Here is a 14,780-nt window from a genome sequence, read left to right as displayed (position 1 = left end):
AGACTTTCTACAGGGCTCGATAAGCTCTCTACCCATGGTGTAGGCTAAAGAGTGTGCATCAGTCCTTTACTTTGAGTGATTGGTGAGGTTTGAAGCTACTGATCAAAATGAATGAACAATGACATTTCATTTCCCAAATTAGGACCAAAGAATACCTATTGCCTTTGACTTGGAGGTCGGGTTTAATAGTACGCACCAAAGGAAAGTTGCCGGCTTAGTACAGAGTTCTGATTTGACTACAAAGAAAGGAAAGATTGTCATTAGTGATGAGCGAGTATACTCGTTACTTGGGCTTCCTGAGCATGCTCGGGTGGTCTCCGAGTATTTTGGCATGATCGGAGATATTAGTTTTCGCCATCGCAGCTGCATGATTTGCGACTGCTAGACAGGCTGAATACATGTGGGAATTCCCTAACAAACTGGCAACCCCCGCATGTATTCAGGCTGTCTAGCAGTCACAAATCATGCAGCTGCGGTGACGAAAACTAAATCTCCGACCACGCCAAAATACTCAAAGAGCACCCTATCATGCTTGGGAAAACCCAAGTAACGAGTATACTCGCTCATCACTAATTGTCATCAATGCTAATACCTATTAACAGGTAGTGTTTTTCCATTATTAATAGAATTAATTGCTAAATCCAAATACTTTTACTACAGGGGTTTGTTCACAATCTATCAATTATACATAAGGGCGAACAAAATACTACAAAGGCAAGACTTCCACCCAAGACTTAAATGTTCTGTGCTAGCAGTTAATCAGGTAGGAAATGATTTTAGAAATATTTTATCTCAGTCAGTTACAATGTCACCTTTGGCAATTTAATATTGTAAAAGGTTAACGAGCATTTTAATTTTTATTCTAAGTCTGACGCAGCAATGAATATGAAAATTGTCAAATAACCATATATTCATAACTGCAATCAAATCCATTGTCTTTGGTTTTTATCTCGTCATGCCTCTGCTGTGGCTTCGGGGAAAGTTTTATGTGACAATTGAATTGAAGATCAGCTTGTGAAGGTTATTTTATTCTTTTCGATCAATGTAAGTTATAAGCACCGTGTAATGTGCGAAGAAAACATGAGAAACCACTATTGTATAAAGTATATATTTATCTTTTACCACAAGACTATGACACATTAAGAATTTCTACCATATGCATTATAGAATATTTATATAAGCTTATACATGTATAGCCATTGTAATAAAAATTGCACATAAAAATTTGCCCAAGGCAAGGCTTCTGTGTTGCAATAAACTGTAAAATATATGCCGGTATATAGTCAATAATGAAAAAAAAAAAGGCCGGAAAGTTCTGCAATCCTGAGGTTGATGGTAGTTCACCGATTCATTATAACATTACACTGATATATTGGATCATTGACTGCTCATTAATCACAAACTAGTACATCCAGAATCATAAGTCTAAGGGCTCCCTCACACCACCATATAAATCGGATATTATTCAACGGGTCAGTGCTGATAACCAAATTTTTTTACTGACAGAATCGGACAGCCCAGCATCTGATTTACAGATAGATTGCAGTTCTGTAACATAAGAAATGGTTTTGTAAAAAATTAATAGCTTCTGAGAAGAAAAAGGGATCGTATGTGGACAGCACACGGACAACAAGTGAGAAAAAAGTTGTCCCATTTTTCTGGATGAAAATCAGACCAACATTTTAAACTGTTGTTTGGCATACAGAGTGTACACTGATGGCATACGGATTGTACGCTGATAGCATACGGACTGTTTTCTGATGGCATACGGACTGTACGCTGATGGCATACGACTGTATTCTGATGGCATACGGACTATATGTTGATGACATATGGACTATATGCTGATGGCATACGGACTGTATTCTGATGGCATACAGACTGTACGCTGATCACATACGGACTATACGCTGATGGCATACAGACTGTACGCTGATGGCATACGGACTGTTTTCTGATGGCATACAGACTGTACGCTGATGGCATACGGACTATACGCTGATGGCATACAGACTGTACGCTGATGGCATACGGACTGTTTTCTGATGGCATACGGACTATATGCTGATGACATATGGACTATACGCTGATGGCATACAGACTATATGCTGATGGCATACAAACTGTATGCTGATGACATACGGACTGTACGCTGATGACATACGGACTGTACGCTGATGACATACGTACTATACGCTGATGGCATACGGATTGTACGCTGATGGCATACAGACTGTTTTCTGATGGCATACGGACTGTACGCTGATGACATACGGACTATATGCTGATGGCATACGGACTGTATGCTGATGGCATACGGACTGTACGCTGATGACATACGGACTGTACGCTGATGACATACGGACTGTATGCTGATGGCATACGGACTGTACGCTGATGACATACGGACTGTACGCTGATGACATACGGACTGTACGCTGATGACATACGGACTATACGGTGATGACATACGGACTATACGCTGATGGCATACGGACTGTATTCTGATTTCATACAGACTGTACGCTGATGACATACGGATGATATGCTGATGGCATACGGATTGTACGCTGATGACATACGGACTATACGCTGAAGGCATATGGACTATACTCTGATGGCATACGGACTGCACTCTGATGGCATACGGACTGAATGTATGATGGCATACGTACTGTATTCTGATGGCATACGTACTGTATTCTGATGACATACGTATTGTATTCTGATGGCATACGGACTGTACGCTGAAGGCATACGGCTGTACGCTGATGGCATACGGCTGTACGCTGATGGCATATGGACTGTATGCTGATGGTATATGGACTGTACATTGATGGCATACGGACTATACACTGATGCGGTCTGTGGACTGAATGTGTTTATCGCAGACCCATAGATTTGTATCAGCACTTTTCGTCCGTGCTGCCAGAAAAAAATGGACATGTCTGAGCAAAACATATGGTCTGTGAAAAAACCTAAGCATGTAAATATCCCCTTAGATTTTAATGGGTATGTGGAAAACCGATACAACATGCACATGCAACACGAACGTCTGAATGAGGGACTCACTCACATGACCATATTTTAGTTCATAAAAAAGTGGGCAGTGCAGATGAGCGATTTTTTTTCACTGACCGAATCTGAGTGGGAAAGAAATCTGTGTGCGTTAGTCTCTTCCTTAAATCGGATGATATTGATCCATTCAAGTCTATTGGTGCACAAAAAAAAATGGAATTCCGTACGTACAATATGTGATTTTTACAGATATGTTGCGATTCAACATAGGATACTGTAAATGATCTTGTATGTTATTAAATAATTAATAGTGGCTAAAAAAAATGGATTACATATGGATTAGTAAGAAAAAGTCATCTGAGTTTTTTTAATGGATTTTTTTTTACACGGTAGTCAGAATCTGGCCTTATTGTTATATAAGGAAAACTTAGTTATCATGAGTAAGAATGTGGACTCAATGGACACTCTGCAGTGGCATTATTAGTAAGCAATAGCTCTCTGTACTGAGGTTATTAAAGAACCAAAAATACTCTAGAATACCAAAAATATCAAAGAGGGAGCTCACCCGCCCGATGTAAAGCCCCAGCTCCTCCCTGCTGCTCAGTGCTTTTGGCTGCAGCACTGATATCTTGCCAGCAGCGCTCATCACAACTGTAGCCATCAATGAACTCGGAGGATCTCACCATTTGCCTCGGCACAGTAGCTATTCTCACTGATTGGTGACAGTGTTCATGTTTGCTCTCGATGTAACATCACCGCTGCAGACGAACCACTGAGTCCCGAGTAGCAGGAACAGCCAGCGAAGAGCACTAGATCCAAAGAGGGTGAGTTCCTGTACTCCTGCTATTTAAGGGATTTCAAGCATATGGGGTCCACTTTCCAGGCAGTGGAGAACCCTTTTAAGGATATTAAATAGATGTGTTTCTAGCGGTGATAAGGGCTTCATATTTTTTAGTAACAGATCTCCTGCCTAAAATATGTGGAAGGTGCCAGCAGTGAAACAAACCACATACAATTATTACTAATGCAAAAAAAAATTGTAATATTTCATATACAATATCACTTAGGTCGGGTTCTGTGTGCTGCATATGATCTGCATACATCCGCATGCGTCATGCGTGCTTATCTTTAACATGGTGTATGCAGGGACTGCGTTTGCATGCGTTTGCATGTGGATGCGTATGAATGCGTCGTTTCGCGGTGTGCGGCGGCGTCCAGCGAACGCAACATGTTGCATTTTTTGAGGCGTCAAATATTGTGCAATCGTCCGCATGTGGACAATTGCGGGTGATTGCATCAAAAAAAGCATTACTGTCTATGGGAACACATTGTTACGCAAGGACATGCGCTCGATACGCAATGCGTACTTCACACTAATAATGTCCAGGAAATGATGTCAACACCTACAAAATCACTGATGTATAAAAGGGGGTGTGGAGACAGGTAGTCCATTACTCTCAAAACTCTGGATGCAAGCACAAGACTCAGGACAAGACTCTGTATGTAAGTACAAAAGCTTTGAAAATGTCTGTTTGTCTTTGCAGTCTGTAGTCTGTACTAATTTTTTTCTATTCCTTGTAGACTGTTTGCTGCTCCGGTTCTGTTGCTGTTGTCCTAGTGCTGCCACCATCCTGGTGCTGCCACCTTCCTGATGCTGCCGCCTTCCCGTTGTGGCCGTGTTTCTGGTACTGAAATCCTGGTGCTGCTGAATGTAAGTGTAGAACCTTTGAAAATGTCTGTTTGTCTTTGCAGTCTGTACTCTGTACTAATTTTTTTCTATTCCTTGTAGACTGTTTGCTGTTCCGGTCCTGTTGCTGCCGTCCTAGTGCTGCCGCCGTCCCGGTGCTGCCGCCTTCCTGATGCTGCCGCCTTCCCGTTGTAGCCGTCTTTCTGGTGCTGAAATCCTGGTGCTGCTGGATGTAAGTGTAGAACCTTTGAAAATGTCTGTTTCTCTTTGCAGTCTGTACTCTGTACTAATTTTTTTCTGTTCCATGTAGACTGTTTGCTGCTCTGGTCTTGTTGCTGCTATCCTGTGTACTCTGAACTAATTTTTTTCTGTTCTTTGTAGACTGTTTGCTGTGCCGGTACTGGTGCGGCCATCCTGTTCCTGCTCTCCTGGTGCTGCCGTCCTGTGCTGCCTGACTGCTGTGCAGTTGGACTACTGCCTGTACTGTAAGTATTAACTTCCATTGTTCTTTTTTCTGTACTACATTGTGTTTGGCTCTTAACAAGTAAAATTTTTCGGATCTGTTCTTTTCTCTAGTGTTTCACTTGACTGCTGCCTGCTCTTCCAACATGTCCTCCACTGAAGCTTCCAAAACTGGATATGACACAGATTAGGTAATCACATTGGATTACTGATTGGTATGTATTGACTGTCAATACTAGACATGTTAAATCATGTATTTCCTTTACAGGTACCTGACAATGCAGAAGAGCAGGATCAGTTGATATAGAAGGGTTAATAGTTTGCCTTTAGCTACCTTGCCTTTAAGTGCCTTTTGCCTTTAAGTGTTAGAATTACTAGAATCTGTTGACTCAGTAGTCTGACGGTCTCCTCTTCAAGGAGACTGTACTTCTTATCATGTATGTTCTCAAGAGTCAGTACAACATATTCTGGGTTATGGTAAATAAAGTATGACCCTGGGTGATGGTGGGGGCTACATGAGTTACATTGAAATGCATTAAGTGTAAATGGTATAAAATATTGCTTCTTGCTCTATTACTTCAGATAAAAGTGACTTGCTCACAGGATATGTGTGAGGTGTCTTTTTGTCTCCAAGCGCGCTTGTAAAATGACGGGCGTAACTCCACAATTTGGTCTCACTGGTAATCTGTCAGCTGACATTTGGGTCAGAACGAAAAACAGCTATAACACAGTCTAATGGAAATGATTCTTCCCAGGGTCGTCGGCCTCAAGTTGCTGAGGAGGAAAGACGGGGTGTAAGTAGCCTTTATCATACTTGTATCTGAATTTGTTTTCAGTTTTACTTACAAATTTTGTTTTTATATTTCATCTATAGGTTCTACAACATGAGGAAGGATAACTGGATATCAATAACGACATCCTTATTCAAGCTGTGCAAGAGCGAGCAGCATTGTGGGACCCCTGTGATTGTAATCATTCTGACTCAGCCTTGATCCGACGACTCTGGGAAGAAGTGGCTAGATCGCTGTTGGATGACTGGGACCATGCAAGGCCTCAAGTCAGAAAGGATTTTCGTAAGTATTGCAATGTGGTCTTTTACGCGTCGGTTTTGCTGTAAATGTTAGTGTCTTTTTACAATATTTTTATTTCATCCCCTTTCACAGTGAAGAGGGTAAAAGTTCGCTGGCATTGGATGAAGGATCGCTTCAATAAGGACATGAGAGAGGAGATTCGGGTTCGAAGTGGTGGAATTCAAAAAGTCAGAAAATATAAGTACCATCAGAGGCTTTTGTTTCTGAAGCCTGCGCTTGCTCAGCGAACGTGAGTATCTTGTTTTGTCTTACTATTATTTAAACTTTTAATTTTTTTACTAATGTTTTTCATTTATTTTCCACACAGAACCTGGTGCAGCACCACAAAACCTGGACCATCCTCTTTTGAAGCGGACCCTCATCGACCAGCCAAACTCCAGGACAGCATCAGTGGCATAATCCACCACCAACACAACCACAGCTGGACAATTTATTATTAATATTATTATCATTATTCATTTTTATAGCACCATTTATTCCTTGGCGCTTTACACGTGGAAGGGGCAATTATAGACAAGTACAATAAACATGAGCAAAACAAGGCACACACAAGTACAGAGGGAGAGAGGACCCTGCCCTAAACCATGGGATTCTATGGGATGTCCAAGGCCAAAGGTGTAGATGGAGAAGAGCAGGGGCCCTAGGACTGAACCTTGGGGAATACGGACAGACAAGGGGGTGAGGTGAGGAGGTGGTGTGGGAGATGGAGACACTGAATGTTCGGTCTGTTAGATATGATGAGATCCAGGATATGGCCAAGTCTGTGATGCCAAGAGATGAAAGAATCTGTGGCAGGAGGTAATGGTCAACAGTTTTGAAGGCAGAAGACATGTCCAGGAGAAGGAGGACATATTCCTCACTGTAATGAGCGGGACCATGTGACCGCTCACACAGGACCTGCTGCCGGTGCAGAGAGGAGACATCGCAGGAGCTAGGTGAGTATTTCCCGGCAGGCAAGGGGGGGGAGGGGCGCACAGGGGTTGGGAGATGGGAGGGGACGCACAAACTTTATTTTTAAGGGAAAATGGAAAAAAACATTGATTTTTCATTCCTTCTCTCCAGCAAACGCTGCTGGGGAGAAGGAACGAATACAGGCTTCAGCACCACACGCAAGGGACAGCGCTTAACTGTAGCGCTGTCTCCTTCACAGTCCGTGTGGTCCTCAGTCGGCACATGGGTGGCACACGGCTCCCGCACGTCTGCCACACTGATGTGCTACGTGAGCACACGGACACACGGACATGGACAATTCCGGTACTGATTTCTCCGGTATCGGAATTATCTGGACGTGTGACAGAGGCATAAACGTGAGTTTGCATGCATTTTGGCATGCGTTAGTGCATGCAGATGATATGCTGCACACAGAAGCGCTAATGTGAACCTAGACCTGCTGCGGAATCTAAATAAAAAGCTATATAAACACTAACATCCTAAAACTGTTAATATTAACCAGATGGTCCTACCACACAAAGAAGTTAATAAGCAACTTTTTCAAGCATCATTTTTATGTTAATAAGCATCATTTTTCAAATGTCCTTTTATTTTTGTAGGATGTTAGAAGGTTTTAAAATGTTACAACATTCTTTCTTTTTTTAGGTAGTTTACAAATTCTACATTTTATGGACTTATTCAATTTTTTGAAGGTTTGAAGTTTTTTAATTGACCGTGTCTTGTTTTCACAAAATGTGTTAACCCTTCATGTGCCTCACAGTAATTAATACAAAGTGGAATGAAAAAAATAAAAATTACATTTTTAACAGTAACTGATATCTCCCCAAATTTGTCATTTTCGCAAATGGACCCCGCAAATTGCTTTGCAATTTTTTCCCAAATGCAGCAATATTCCGCATAAGGTATAAAACAAGTCAAGGCTTGGAAGGAAAGGAGCTATATTTTATTTTCATAGCGTGACTTTGTCTAGAATAGATTGCTGACACCATGTCGAAATTGAAGAGTGCCTAATGTACCAAAACAACAGTTTGACTCCATTTTGGAAACTAGATCCTTCAAAGAGTTCATCTAAAGTGTGATGAACCTTTTTTGCTTTTTAAAACTTTAGAATATTGGGAAATGAAAACAAAAAGTTGCTTTTTTATCCCAGTAAAATGTTGTTTCAATCAACACCAAATGTATCATTTTCACAAGAAAAAATGAACAAATGATTTGTCATGTGACTTCTCATGATCATGCTTTGCCCTATATATGGTTGAAAACAACTGTTTGGGCAGGGAAGGCTCAGAAAGTAAAGAGGGGTCTTTGATTTTTAAAGACCAAATTTGCCTGGAATAGATTGTGGACGCCATGTTGCATTTTACAGTATCTGAGGTGCCAAACCAGCAGAAATCCCCTGCAAGTGACCCCATTTTGGAAAACAGACCCTGCAATAAATAATATAAGGGGTATAGTGAGTATTTTGAGTGCCTGGGTGAATCACAGAACTTTATAACATTCGGGACTTCAAACAAAAATGCCTGTTTTTTTCTGTACAATGTTTAATTCAGCTTCAATTTTGTCATTTTAAGAGGGGGAAATAGCAGAAAATAAACACCAGATTTTAGTATGCAATTCCAAATGCAGAGCCACTGAGGTGCCCGAACAGCAAAACTTCCCTGCAGGTGACCCCATTTTGGAAACTATACTGATGAAGGAATTTATATTAGGGTGTGTATTTTAAACCCACAGGTGCCTCGTAGAATTTTATAACATTCGGATGCAAAAATAATACCAATACATATTTACTAGTGATGAGCGAATATACTCTGTTCGCATGTATACTGCTCTACACTGAGCATTTACCTCAGCGTTTCCATCTAGATAACCCAAAAATGACATTCCCTGACGGAATAATTCACCACAGTGAGGCGGATGAAGTCACTTTGGACCCCATCTGGCCATTTACCTGACAGTGTACTTTCTTTGTTAGCATACAAACAACTGTGGTCGACTGTGCTTTTGTACTTGAAAATGTCCTAAAAACAAAAATATCGCAGAAATAGAGGCCCAGGAGAGTTGAAAGTCTCTCCAACTGCCTCACTATAGTGAATGGTTCCATTAGAGCTTTCTCCAGAATCACACCTTTTTGGTTGCATAATTTAGTGGTGAAATAGTTTTGGCAATTTTGCAATTTTTGCTATTTTTTGTGTGTTTTTTCTGCGGCTTTAGATTTTTAACATTGTTATTTGACTTTTTTTTTGTTTTACTTAGTACCACTATAGAATATTTCACTTTGATCACTGGTCTCATGTACTGCAATGCATGATACCTGTCAGTTTTTACACCATGCTTTTGGAGTGGGCTAAGATGCCACCATACCCTGAGGCCAGTATTTGATCTTGAGGTGATATTGCAGTTATAAAGACATGCGATTAGTATTGTGGATCCCAATATGGTTAATGAGGCAGCCGCCTCTCACTGTTAGCTTTATAGATGCTGCTGATATGATTGAAAGTGGCATCTAGGGAGCTAACAGCCATGATAGAAAAAATCAGTGAAGCAGGTAGTCAGTTGTCACCCACGGAACTTACTCCTGTCGGGTCCCTATTCATTTAATCCTGAGAAATGCTTATTTACAGCTCTTTAATGACCATCTTTAAAAGGTTTATCACCAGAGAACCTGTTACCCCCCCCCCCCAGGCCCTGTTAAGGTAAAAGAGACACCATCTGCAGCACAAAGCCTGCATTCTGTGAAGGTGGCTCTTATGGTTTTTATCCCTATTACCGCAGAAATAATGACTTTTATAAATTTGGCGCCATACATGTAAGTTCCAGGGCAGCGCACACGGCGCATGCCCGAAAAATGATTGCACAGTGCAGGCGCCGCAGACATGAGGAGACACAGAGGAGGCGGCGCCCGAGGCAAGATGGGAGATGATGGACAGATGCGAGGCGCTTGAGACAGGGGAAGAAAACATACCCCCCGGACTCAATACAGGCATGGCGCCAAGTTTATAAAAGTCATTATTTATGCAGTAATAGGGATAAAAAACATAAGAGCCACAGAATGCAGCCTTGGTGCTGCTGAAGGTGCCTCTTTTACCTTAACAGGCCCTGGGGGGGGTGACAGGTTCCCTTCAAGGGTTTAAGGCTGTTCATTGTTATCTGTTTTTAAGCACATTATTTTTTTAATGAAATTTTAAAGTACTGATTGTTCTTGTTCTTTTCTCTTCATAGTACATATTTGTACTGATCCTTTGGATCACGAAGAGCTGACTTTGACAACCTGTTTAATTCTACATAATACCATCAATAGAGAACAGTAATATGAAATGGCATTGTGAGAAATAGATATAAATCATCAGCTTGTGTTATTTATCTTTGTTAGGTGACAATTTTTACTTTCAGAGAAAATAATGTTAAAAGACAACTTTTTTAATTTCATTTAAAGGATTGAATGGAGAAAGAAAGCAAAGTAGTACAATAAAATTGGAAAGCTTAGCCGGTGAAAGATATAAAGAGATTCAGTGATAAAGATAGCATGCATTGTAGAAGAAAATAATCCTGTAATATAATTGAATTACTAAAGCATAATTGTACTTGACTTTATGTTCTAGAGAACTGAGAGATTATGATGGGTGACAAGTATGTAGGGGCACCTAAAAATCAAGGATATGCCACATTTTTATAGATTTCCCACCATTTTGAAAAGGTAGCCTTCTTACTATAGGTTTAGAAGTCCAGTGGGTGGTCTCAGTCATGATTGAAAATTTTCCTGTAGTGGTTCCTTTGTTTATCCAAATTAGGTCAGCCCCCTGGAATCCGCGCTTATCCTAACATGCTGGGATTTAAATTAATAAAAGATTTCTGCTACTGAGTCTTATCTTTTGAAATAGAATGTCAGTCCTTGCTCAAATCAGTCAGTATATTCAATGCTTTATATGCAACTTACAGTAAAATGAAAAAGTTTGGGCACCCCTATTAATCTTAAGCTCAATGTTTTATAAAAATTGTTTTTTTTGCAACAGCTATTTCAGTTTCATATATCTATTAATTGTTGGACACAGTAATGTTTCTGCCTTGAAATGAGGTTTATTGTACTAACAGAAAATGTGCAATCTGCATTCAAACTAAATTTGACAGGTGCATAAGTATGGGCAACCCTCCAGAAAAGTAACATTAATATTTAGTAGATCCTCCTTTTGCAAAAATAACAGCCTCTAGTCGCTTCCTGTAGCTTTTAATGAGTTCCTGGATCCTGGATGAAGGTATTTTTGACCATTCCCCTTTACAAAACAATTCCAGTTCATTTAAGTTTGATGGTCGCCGAGCATGGACAGCCCTCTTCAAATGATCCCACGGATGTTCAATGATATTCAGGTCTGGGGACTGGGATGGCCATTCCAGAACAGTGTAATTGTTCCTCTGCATGAATGCCTGAGTAGATTTGGAGCGGTGTTTTGGATCATTGTCTTGCTGAAAGATCCATCCCCTGCGTAACTTCAACTTTGTCACTGATTCATGAACATTATTGTCAAGAATCTGCTGATACTGAGAGGAATCCATGCGTCCCTCAACTTTAACAAGATTCCCGGTGTCGGCATTGGCCACACAGCCCCGAAGCATGATGGAACCTCCACCAAATTTTACTGTGGGCAGCAAGTGTTTTTCTTGGAATGCTGTATTTTTTGGCCGCCATGCATAACGCCTTTTTGTATGACCAAACAACTCAATCTTGGTTTCATCAGTCCACAGGACCTTCTTCCAAAAAGAAATTGGCTTCTCCAAATGTGCTTTTGCATACCTCAGCCGACTCTGTTTGTGGCGTGCTTGCAGAAACGGCTTCTTTCACATCACTCTCCCATACAGCTTCTCCTTGTGCAAAGTGCGTTATATAGTTGACCGATGCACAGTGACACCATCTGCAGCAAGTTGATGCTGCAGCTCTCTGGAGGTGGTCTGAGGATTGTCCTTGACTGATCTCACCATTCTTCTTCTCTGCCTTTCTGATGTTTTTCTTGGCCTGCCACTTCTGGCCTTAACAAGAACTGTACCTGTGTTCTTCCATTTCCTTACTATGTTCCTCATAGTGGAAATTGACAGGTTAAATCTCTGTGACAGCTTTTTGTATCCTTCCCCTGAACAACTATGTTGAATAATCTTTGTTTTCAGATCATTAGACAGTTGTTTTGAGGAGCCCATGATGCCACTCTTCATAGGAGATTCAAACAGGAGAACAACTTGCAAGGGGCCACTTTAAGTAGCTTTTCTCATGATTGCATACACCTGGCTATGAAGTTCAAAGCTCAATGAGGTTAGAAAACCAAAAAAAGTGCTTTAGTAAGTCAGTAAAAAGTAGGTAGGAGTATTTAAAACAAGAAAATGATAAGGGTGCCCATACTTATGCACCTGTCAAATTTAGTTTGAATGCAGATTGCACATTTTCTGTTAGTACAATAAACCTCAATTCAAGGCAGAAACATTACTGTGGCCAACAGTTATTAGATATATGAAAATGAAGTAGCTGTTGCAAAAAAAAAACAATTTTTATAAAACATTAAGCTTAAGATTAATAGGGGTGCCCAAACTTTTTCATATAACTGTATCTATTGGGATAGTCCAATAGAGAAAATAAAGTGTTCTGAAACAGCAGTTGATGTCAATACATACATGTGCCAACAAATATGGAGAACCTTTAAATTCCTCAAGGACTGGACAAGATCCATGGTTATTCCTGTTTTGAAGAACGGAGATGCTGCCGACTGTGGAAACTGTAGGACGATTGTGCTCATACCTGATGCCAGCAAAATACTACTGAAGATCCTACAAAGACGGTTACAGCCTTACTTTGACAAAGAGCTGACAGAGGAACAAGCAGTATTCCGAAAGTACAGAAGATAAAGAGATGTTACTGCTAACATTACATGGATAATGGAAAAGGCCAGAGAATAGAACAAGGAGATCTATTTTTGGTTCCTCAAGTACAGCAAAGCCTTCAACTCTGATGATCACCAGAAACTTTGGAATACCATGAAGGATATGAGTGTGCCAAACCATCTGACTAGTCTCATTAGGAAACTTTACATCAACAAGGAAGCAACAGCCCAAACTAAATATGGCAACGTGGCATGGTTCAAAGTAGAGTGAGACATCAGACAAGGCTGCATCCTGCCACCATTTCTCTTCAATTTATATGCAGAAGCTATTTTCCAGAAGGCTCATCTAAGCAGAAGGAGTCAAAATCGCTGAACGAATCATCAACATTCTTAAATATGCAGATGATAAAATATCGATAGCAACAAGTGTAGATGGAATAAAGGACTGATTACGAAATGTCAAGATGGAAAGCTTAAATATGGCTCTGCTACTCAACATAAAGAAGACAAAGATGTTGACTACTGCCAAGTACGGCTGTGACACATTTGAGATGGACAGCCATGAATTAGAAGTTTTATAGGACTTCATCCTACTTAAATCGATGATCACTCTAGATGCAGTGAGACACTGGAAGTCAATATGAGAATAGCTATGGGCAAATCAATAATATAGTCACTGGACAGCGTCTTCAAGTCAAGGAGCATTTCACTACCAATGAAGACACGGCTTGTACATAGCTCGGTCTTTTCTGTGGTAGCATAGAGATGCGAAACCTGAATAATAACGAAACAAGACAGAAGAAGAATTGACGACTTTGAAATGTGGTGCTGTAGAAGAATGTCATCAATACGATTGATGGCAAGAAAAGAAAGCAAATCAATTATTGAAAAAATCAATCCAGACAAGTCACTCAAAGCAAGGATCACCAAGTTATGATATAGCTACTTTGGACACATGGTCGTAAAAATTAAAGGAACAAGGCGAAGAGGAAGACCAGCAACTAGTTGACTTGATACTATTAATATAATGGTAGAGAAGACCCTAGTGGACATCTAGGCTTGCACAATATCAATTTTCCTTCAGAGCATTCATACATCAAGTCCCATGGCTTGAGATTGGGCAGCGTGCAAATGTTGTGACTACTCCTGCTGTACAGTATTCAATCTCTATACCTGGTGGGTCTGACAAAATATAAGGAACCACACTCTCTGTGCTTGTACCATAACCAAGGCTCCACTTCAGATCAACTTTTGAATTTTTTTGTACCCAATTTCTAGTCTTAGGTAAAATGTTCTCTCTGCTGAGGCACAGGATTGACAGGTCTCTTCCTATGTTCGTGTATAGGGAGAGACCTGTCACTCCAGGGCAGCTGGTGGCAGTGGGTTGGGAGCAGCCACCAGGGACTAACCTGTCTAACCACTTTCCCATGCAGCTCAGTCCCTGGTGGACTCCAAAGAATATTTTTCTCTGAAACGCCACATCATTTTAGTGTTAGGGTACCGTCTCACAGTGGCATTTTGATCGCTACGACGGCCCGATCCGTGACGCTCCAGCATCATAACAATATCGCTCCAGCGTCGTAGACTGCTGTCACACTTTGCAATGTACGACGCTGGAGCGATAATTTCATGACGTATGTGCGATGTAGAAGCTGTTGGTTACTATGCGCACATCGTATACAATATTGTGCACACCTTTGTTACACCATGCGA

At 40.8% G+C, this 14,780-nt stretch overlaps 1 protein-coding gene across 1 annotated transcript in view; it reads right to left on the bottom strand.

Moving 5' to 3' along the window:
* SNTG2 (syntrophin gamma 2) overlaps positions 1 to 14,780 on the bottom strand; it is a 1,048,529-nt gene that overhangs the window by 467,947 nt on the left and 565,802 nt on the right. The gene's annotated exons all lie outside the window — the stretch shown is intronic.

Source organism: Ranitomeya imitator, chromosome 5 (assembly GCF_032444005.1).
Source record: "Ranitomeya imitator isolate aRanImi1 chromosome 5, aRanImi1.pri, whole genome shotgun sequence".
Taxonomy (NCBI): domain Eukaryota; kingdom Metazoa; phylum Chordata; class Amphibia; order Anura; family Dendrobatidae; genus Ranitomeya; species Ranitomeya imitator.
Note: the sequence above shows the minus strand (reverse complement) of the source record. Positions and strands in the feature narration are given on the sequence as shown.